The following is a 9240-nucleotide window of genomic DNA, read 5'->3' as shown; positions in this document are numbered from 1 at the left end:
ATACAGTGAATCCCCCCCAATATCAGCCCCATATACTAATCCCACATAGTATCAGCCCCTCATACACTGACCCCCTCCCCAATATCAGCCCCATATACTAACCCCATATAGTATCAGCCCCTCATACAGTGAACCCCCCCCAATATCAGCCCCATATACTAAACCTGCATAGTATCACCCCTCATACAGTCACCCCCACACAATATCAGCCCCATATACCAACCCCTCATACAGTGACCCCCCCCCCACAATATCAGCCCCATATACTAACCCTGCATAGTATCAGCCCCTCATACAGTGACCCCCCCCCCCCACAATATCAGCCCCATATACTAATCCCACATAGTATCAGCCCCTCATACAGTGAATCCCCCCCAATATCAGCCCCATATACTAATCCCACATAGTATCAGCCCCTCATACAGTGACCCCCCCACAATATCAGCCCCATATACTAACCCTGCATAGTATCAGCCCCTCATACAGTGAATCCCCCCCAATATCAGCCCCATATACTAATCCCACATAGTATCAGCCCCTCATACACTGACCCCCTCCCCAATATCAGCCCCATATACTAACCCCATATAGTATCAGCCCCTCATACAGTGAACCCCCCCAATATCAGCCCCATATACTAAACCTGCATAGTATCAGCACCTCATACAGTGACCCTCCCCAGTATCAGCCCCATATACTAACCCTGCATAGTATCAGCCCCTCATACAGTGACCCCCCCCCCCACAATATCAGCCCCATATACTAACCCTGCATAGTATCAGCACCTCATACAGTGACCCTCCCCAGTATCAGCCCCATATACTAACCCTGCATAGTATCAGCCCCTCATACAGTGACCCCCCCCCACAATATCAGCCCCATATACTAATCCCACATAGTATCAGCCCCTCATACAGTGAATCCCCCCCAATATCAGCCCCATATACTAATCCCACATAGTATCAGCCCCTCATACACTGACCCCCTCCCCAATATCAGCCCCATATACTAACCCCATATAGTATCAGCCCCTCATACAGTGAACCCCCCCCCAATATCAGCCCCATATACTAAACCTGCATAGTATCACCCCTCATACAGTTACCCCCACACAATATCAGCCCCATATACCAACCCCACATAGTATCAGCCCCTCATACAGTGACCCCCCCCACAATATCAGCCCCATATACTAACCCCGCATAGTATCAGCCCCTCATACAGTGATCCCCCCCCACAATATCAGCCCCATATACTAACCCTGCATAGTATCAGCCCCTCATACAGTGAATCCCCCCCAATATCAGCCCCATATACTAATCCCACATAGTATCAGCCCCTCATACACTGACCCCCTCCCCAATATCAGCCCCATATACTAACCCCATATAGTATCAGCCCCTCATACAGTGAACCCCCCCAATATCAGCCCCATATACTAAACCTGCATAGTATCACCCCTCATACAGTTACCCCCACACAATATCAGCCCCATATACCAACCCCACATAGTATCAGCCCCTCATACAGTGACCCCCCCCACAATATCAGCCCCATATACTAACCCTGCATAGTATCAGCCCCTCATACAGTGACCCCCCCCCCACAATATCAGCCCCATATACTAACCCTGCATAGTATCAGCACCTCCTACAGTGACCCTCCCCAGTATCAGCCCCATATACTAACCCTGCATAGTATCAGCCCCTCATACAGTGACCCCCCCCCACAATATCAGCCCCATATACTAATCCCACATAGTATCAGCACCTCATACAGTGACGCCCCCCCCACAATATCAGCCCCATATACTAATCCCACATAGTATCAGCCCCTCATACAGTGACACCCCCCCACAATATCAGCCCCATATACTAATCCCACATAGTATCAGCACCTCATACAGTGAATCCCCCCCAATATCAGCACCATATACTAATCCCACATAGTATCAGCCCCTCATACCTCATACACTGACCCCCCCACAATATCAGCCCCATATACCAACACCATATAGTATCAGCCCCTCATACAGTGACCCCCCCCCCCACAGTATCAGCCCCATATACTAATCCCACATAGTATCAGCCCCTCATACACTGACCCCCTCCCCAATATCAGCCCCATATACTAACCCCATATAGTATCAGCCCCTCATACAGTGAACCCCCCCCCCCAATATCAGCCCCATATACTAAACCTGCATAGTATCACCCCTCATACAGTTACCCCCACACAATATCAGCCCTATACCAACCCCACATAGTATCAGCCCCTCATACAGTGACCCCCCCCACAATATCAGCCCCATATACTAACCCTGCATAGTATCAGCCCCTCATACAGTGACCCCCCCCCCACAATATCAGCCCCATATACTAACCCTGCATAGTATCAGCCCCTCATACAGTGAACCCCCCCCCCAATATCAGCCCCATATACTAAACCTGCATAGTATCACCCCTCATACAGTTACCCCCACACAATATCAGCCCCATATACCAACCCCACATAGTATCAGCCCCTCATACAGTGACCCCCCCCCACAATATCAGCCCCATATACTAACCCTGCATAGTATCAGCCCCTCATACAGTGAATCCCCCCCAATATCAGCCCCATATACTAATCCCACATAGTATCAGCCCCTCATACACTGACCCCCTCCCCAATATCAGCCCCATATACTAACCCCATATAGTATCAGCCCCTCATACAGTGAACCCCCCCCCAATATCAGCCCCATATACTAAACCTGCATAGTATCACCCCTCATACAGTCACCCCCACACAATATCAGCCCCATATACCAACCCCTCATACAGTGACCCCCCCCCACAATATCAGCCCCATATACTAACCCTGCATAGTATCAGCCCCTCATACAGTGACCCCCCCCCCACAATATCAGCCCCATATACTAATCCCACATAGTATCAGCCCCTCATACAGTGAATCCCCCCCAATATCAGCTCATATACTAATCCCACATAGTATCAGCCCCTCATACACTGACCCCCTCCCCAATATCAGCCCCATATACTAACCCCATATAGTATCAGCCCCTCATACAGTGAACCCCCCCCCCAATATCAGCCCCATATACTAAACCTGCATAGTATCACCCCCTCATACAGTCACCCCCCACACAATATCAGCCCCATATACCAACCCCTCATACGGTGACCCCCCCCCCCCACAATATCAGCCCCATATACTAACCCTGCATAGTATCAGCCCCTCATACAGTGACCCCCCCCCCCACAATATCAGCCCCATATACTAATCCCACATAGTATCAGCCCCTCATACAGTGAATCCCCCCCAATATCAGCCCCATATACTAATCCCACATAGTATCAGCCCCTCATACACTGACCCCCTCCCCAATATCAGCCCCATATACTAACCCCATATAGTATCAGCCCCTCATACAGTGAACCCCCCCCCCAATATCAGCCCCATATACTAAACCTGCATAGTATCACCCCTCATACAGTTACCCCCACACAATATCAGCCCCATATACCAACCCCACATAGTATCAGCCCCTCATACAGTGACCCCCCCCACAATATCAGCCCCATATACTAACCCTGCATAGTATCAGCCCCTCATACAGTGAATCCCCCCCAATATCAGCCCCATATACTAATCCCACATAGTATCAGCCCCTCATACACTGACCCCCTCCCCAATATCAGCCCCATATACTAACCCCATATAGTATCAGCCCCTCATACAGTGAACCCCCCCCAATATCAGCCCCATATACTAAACCTGCATAGTATCAGCACCTCATACAGTGACCCTCCCCAGTATCAGCCCCATATACTAACCCTGCATAGTATCAGCCCCTCATACAGTGACCCCCCCCACAATATCAGCCCCATATACTAACCCTGCATAGTATCAGCACCTCATACAGTGACCCTCCCCAGTATCAGCCCCATATACTAACCCTGCATAGTATCAGCCCCTCATACAGTGACCCCCCCCCCCACAATATCAGCCCCCATATACTAATCCCACATAGTATCAGCCCCTCATACAGTGAATCCCCCCAATATCAGCCCCATATACTAATCCCACATAGTATCAGCCCCTCATACACTGACCCCCTCCCCAATATCAGCCCCATATACTAACCCCATATAGTATCAGCCCCCTCATACAGTGAACCCCCCCCCAATATCAGCCCCATATACTAAACCTGCATAGTATCACCCCTCATACAGTTACCCCCACACAATATCAGCCCCATATACCAACCTCGCATAGTATCAGCCCCTCATACAGTGATCCCCCCCCCACAATATCAGCCCCATATACTAACCCTGCATAGTATCAGCCCCTCATACAGTGAATCCCCCCCAATATCAGCCCCATATACTAATCCCACATAGTATCAGCCCCCTCATACACTGACCCCCTCCCCAATATCAGCCCCATATACTAACCCCATATAGTATCAGCCCCTCATACAGTGAACCCCCCCCCAATATCAGCCCCATATACTAAACCTGCATAGTATCACCCCTCATACAGTTACCCCCACACAATATCAGCCCCATATACCAACCCCACATAGTATCAGCCCCTCATACAGTGACCCCCCCCCACAATATCAGCCCCATATACTAACCCTGCATAGTATCAGCCCCCTCATACAGTGACCCCCCCCCACAATATCAGCCCCATATACTAACCCTGCATAGTATCAGCACCTCATACAGTGACCCTCCCCAGTATCAGCCCCATATACTAACCCTGCATAGTATCAGCCCCTCATACAGTGACCCCCCCCCACAATATCAGCCCCATATACTAATCCCACATAGTATCAGCACCTCATACAGTGACGCCCCCCCCCCCCCATAATATCAGCCCCCATATACTAATCCCACATAGTATCAGCCCCTCATACACTGACCCCCTCCCCAATATCAGCCCCATATACTAACCCTGCATAGTATCAGCACCTCATACAGTGACGCCCCCCCCCCCACACGATATCAGCCCCATATACTTAATCCCACATAGTATCAGCCCCTCATACAGTGACCCCCCCCCACAATATCAGCCCCATATACTAATCCCACATAGTATCAGCCCCTCATACAGTGACCCCCCCCCCACAATATCAGCCCCATATACTAATCCCACATAGTATCAGCACCTCATACAGTGAATCCCCCCTAATATCAGCACCATATACTAATCCCACATAGTATCAGCCCCTCATACACTGACCCCCTCCCCAATATCAGCCCCATATACTAACCCCATATAGTATCAGCCCCTCATGCAGTGAACCCCCCCCCCCAATATCAGCCCCATATACTAAACCTGCATAGTATCACCCCTCATACAGTTACCCCCACACAATATCAGCTCCATATACCAACCCCACATAGTATCAGCCCCTCATACACTGACCCCTCATACTGTCAGCCGCCATCTTTCCTCCTCCTGCAGACCTGTATGTGAGTGCCCGGCCCCGCCCCCAGCTCCTCTTCCCGCGCTCTGCACGGGCGGGCTCTCTGTGGCTGTGCTCGGACTCGCCTGTAATCCTCAGTGCTGTGATGGCCGTGACTCAGCTCCGTGACGTGAATGAGCGGCTCCTCCGTTCTCACAGCGTCTGCTCTTCCTCTGGCAGCCATGCGCTCATAGAATCTGATAATAAAACACTTTTTGCCTCCAGTCACCACTAAGGACAGTTGTGGCCTCATCTATCAGTACTGAGGGCAGTAAGAGCTGTGTAATCCGTCTGCAGAGAGCGCCCCCTGCTGGTGAGTAAAGGCAGCAAGAAATCTATGCTGGGATGTTTTATGATGTCCTGTCTCTGCTGCGGGATGTTTTATGATGTCCTGTCTCTGCTGCGGGATGTTTTATGATGTCCTGTCTCTGCTGCGGGATGTTTTATGATGTCCTGTCTCTGCTGCGGGATGTTTTTATGATGTCCTGTCTCTGCTGCGGGATGTTTTATGATGGTCTGTCTCTGCTGCGGGATGTTTATGATGGTCTGTCTCTGCTGCGGGATGTTTTATGATGATCTGTCTCTGCTGCGGGGTGTTTTATGATGTCCTGTCTCTGCTGCGGGATGTTTATGATGGTCTGTCTCTGCTGCGGGATGTTTATGATGGTCTGTCTCTGCTGCGGGGTGTTTTATGATGGCCTGGCTCTGCTGCGGGATGTTTTATAATGGCCTGTCTCTGCTGCGGGATGTTTTATAATGTCCTGTCTCTGCTGCGGGATGTTTTATAATGGCCTGTGTCTGCTGTAGGATGTTTTATGATGGTCTATCTCTGCTGCGGATGTTTTATGATGGTCTGTCTCTGCTGCGGGATGTTTTATGATGGTCTGTCTCTGCTGCGGGATGTTTTATAATGTCCTGTCTCTGCTGCGGGATGTTTTATAATGGCCTGTGTCTGCTGTAGGATGTTTTATGATGGTCTATCTCTGCTGCGGGATGTTTTATGATGGTCTGTCTCTGCTGCGGGATGTTTTATGATGGTCTGTCTCTGCTGCGGGATGTTTTATGATGGTCTGTCTCTGCTGCGGGATGTTTTATGATGGTCTGTCTCTGCTGCGGGATGTTTTATGATGGCCTGTCTCTGCTGCGGGATGTTTTATGATGTTCTTTGTCTGCTGTAGGATGTTTTATGATGGTCTATCTCTGCTGCGGGATGTTTTATGATGGTCTGTCTCTGCTGCGGGATGTTTTATGATGGTCTGTCTCTGCTGCGGGATGTTTTATGATGGTCTGTCTCTGCTGCGGGATGTTTTATCATGGTCTGTCTCTGCTGTGGGATGTTTTATGATGTCCTGTCTCTGCTGCGGGATGTTTTATGATGTTCTTTGTCTGCTGCAGGATGTTTTATGATGGTCTGTCTCTGCTGCGGGATGTTTTATAATGGCCTGTCTCTGCTGCGGGATGTTTTATGATGTCCTGTCTCTGCTGCGGGATGTTTTATGATGGTCTGTCTCTGCTGTGGGGATGTTTTATAATGGCCTGTCTCTGCTGCGGGATGTTTTATGATGTCCTGTCTCTGCTGCGGGATGTTTTGTGATGGTCTGTCTCTGCTGCGGGATGTTTATGATGGTCTGTCTCTGCTGCGGGATGTTTTATGATGGCCTGTCTCTGCTGCGGGGATGTTTTATGATGGTCTGTCTCTGCTGCGGGATGTTTTATGATGGCCTGGCTCTGCTGCGGGATGTTTTATGATGTTCTTTGTCTGCTGTAGGATGTTTTATGATGGTCTATCTCTGCTGCGGGATGTTTTATGATGGTCTGTCTCTGATGTGGGATGTTTTATGATGGTCTGTCTCTGCTGCGGGATGTTTTATGATGGTCTGTCTCTGCTGCGGGATGTTTTATCATGGTCTGTCTCTGCTGTGGGATGTTTTATGATGTTCTTTGTCTGCTGCAGGATGTTTTATGATGTCCTCTCTCTGCTGCGGGATGTTTTGTGATGGTCTGTCTCTGCTGCGGGATGTTTTATGATGGTCTGTCTCTGCTGCGGGATGTTTTATGATGGTCTGTCTCTGCTGCGGGATGTTTTATCATGGTCTGTCTCTGCTGTGGGATGTTTTATGATGTTCTTTGTCTGCTGCAGGATGTTTTATGATGTCCTGTCTCTGCTGCGGGATGTTTTGTGATGGTCTGTCTCTGCTGCGGATGTTTATGATGGTCTGTCTCTGCTGCGGGATGTTTTATGATGGTCTGTCTCTGCTGCGGGATGTTTTATGATGTCCTGTCTCTGCTGCGGGATGTTTTATGATGTCCTGTCTCTGCTGTGGGATGTTTTGTGATGGTCTGTCTCTGCTGCGGGATGTTTTATGATGGCCTGGCTCTGCTGCGGGATGTTTTATAATGGCCTGTCTCTGCTGCGGGATGTTTTATGATGTCCTGTCTCTGCTGCGGGATGTTTTATGATGTCTTGTCTCTGCTGCGGGATGTTTTATGATGTCCTGTCTCTGCTGCGGGATGTTTATGATGGTCTGTCTCTGCTGCGGGATGTTTATGATGGTCTGTCTCTGCTGCGGGATGTTTTATATGGATACAGCACTAGATGCAGCAGACAGATATAAGGATGTGCGTCCTGACCGTGAATGAGATTGGCAGCGCTCTCCAGGCTCATCCACTGTCTGCCATAGAAATCCAGCGCACACGCCCCTCAGTGTTCAGGGCGAGAAGGGCGAGGTCCGGTTCTTGGTGGTTCTGTGTGTGAGGCCCTGAGAAAAAAGTCAAGACAGAACCGGCGAGCCAAAGGAACGGCACAAGACACCGACACCTAAAACTGGAAGGAATTACTAGATTAGACCGATCTGTAGTCACCACACAAGCTGCAAATCATGGGATGAATATACCAGGATAGTCCAGGACTGCAGAAACATGGCGCCACTTCTGTCCACAGGTTATATTTGGTACTGCAGCTCAGCTCTATTTTCTTTGATTGAACCGAGCTGCAATACCACATAGAGCCTGTCTATAACATGGGCGCTATTTGCAGAAGAAAGAAGCCATGTTTTTTTTAATCCTGGCAACCCCTCCCCTAAAGGAAGACCCTCTGGGGATAGACGTATTACATATGTCATCTGCAGCATCCCCTACAGGCCACATGAGGTATTACACAGCACTCATTCACATCACTGGTCATACTCAGAGGAGTCCCGAACCCCTTTATGATGCCCACGTGTCCTATAGGGGCCACATGCAGGACTGGATTGGGCACTTCTGTGATCGCACAAATCCCAGGGATCCTGATGTCGTTACAATGTATCCGTGCAGGGACCATCAGAATGTAGTCTATACTGGGTGCAGCTGTAACAGACCCTCAGCTGTGAGATGTATTAGGTCTGTTGTTGTTTCTGATGAGCAGGGTCTCGACCCTTTAAGGTTACACATAAAGGTTTTACAAAGATCTGGAAATCCAATCATTTAGTCACCTGCGAATCCATCACCCCCGCGTGTACGGTGACCCATATACTGCCCGCCATGGGGTGTACAGAAAGTGGGTCACACTGAGTCACTGACCACTGCAGTCCTGTGTGTGACCAGAGGAGTGCGGGGGCAGGAGAGTGCTCACACAGCTCTATCTGGGAAAGCTGGATGGCAGCCAATAGGGTCCAACAAGGCTTTTCCAGAGTCCTGAAGAGCACCCCTGTCATGTGATGTGAAGGAAAAGAGCGTATCCCTTCCTTACTACGCAGATTTGCCATCCTGGGTTCTGAGAA

This window comes from Leptodactylus fuscus, chromosome 6, assembly GCF_031893055.1.
Source record: "Leptodactylus fuscus isolate aLepFus1 chromosome 6, aLepFus1.hap2, whole genome shotgun sequence".
NCBI lineage: Eukaryota > Metazoa > Chordata > Amphibia > Anura > Leptodactylidae > Leptodactylus > Leptodactylus fuscus.
Note: the sequence above shows the minus strand (reverse complement) of the source record.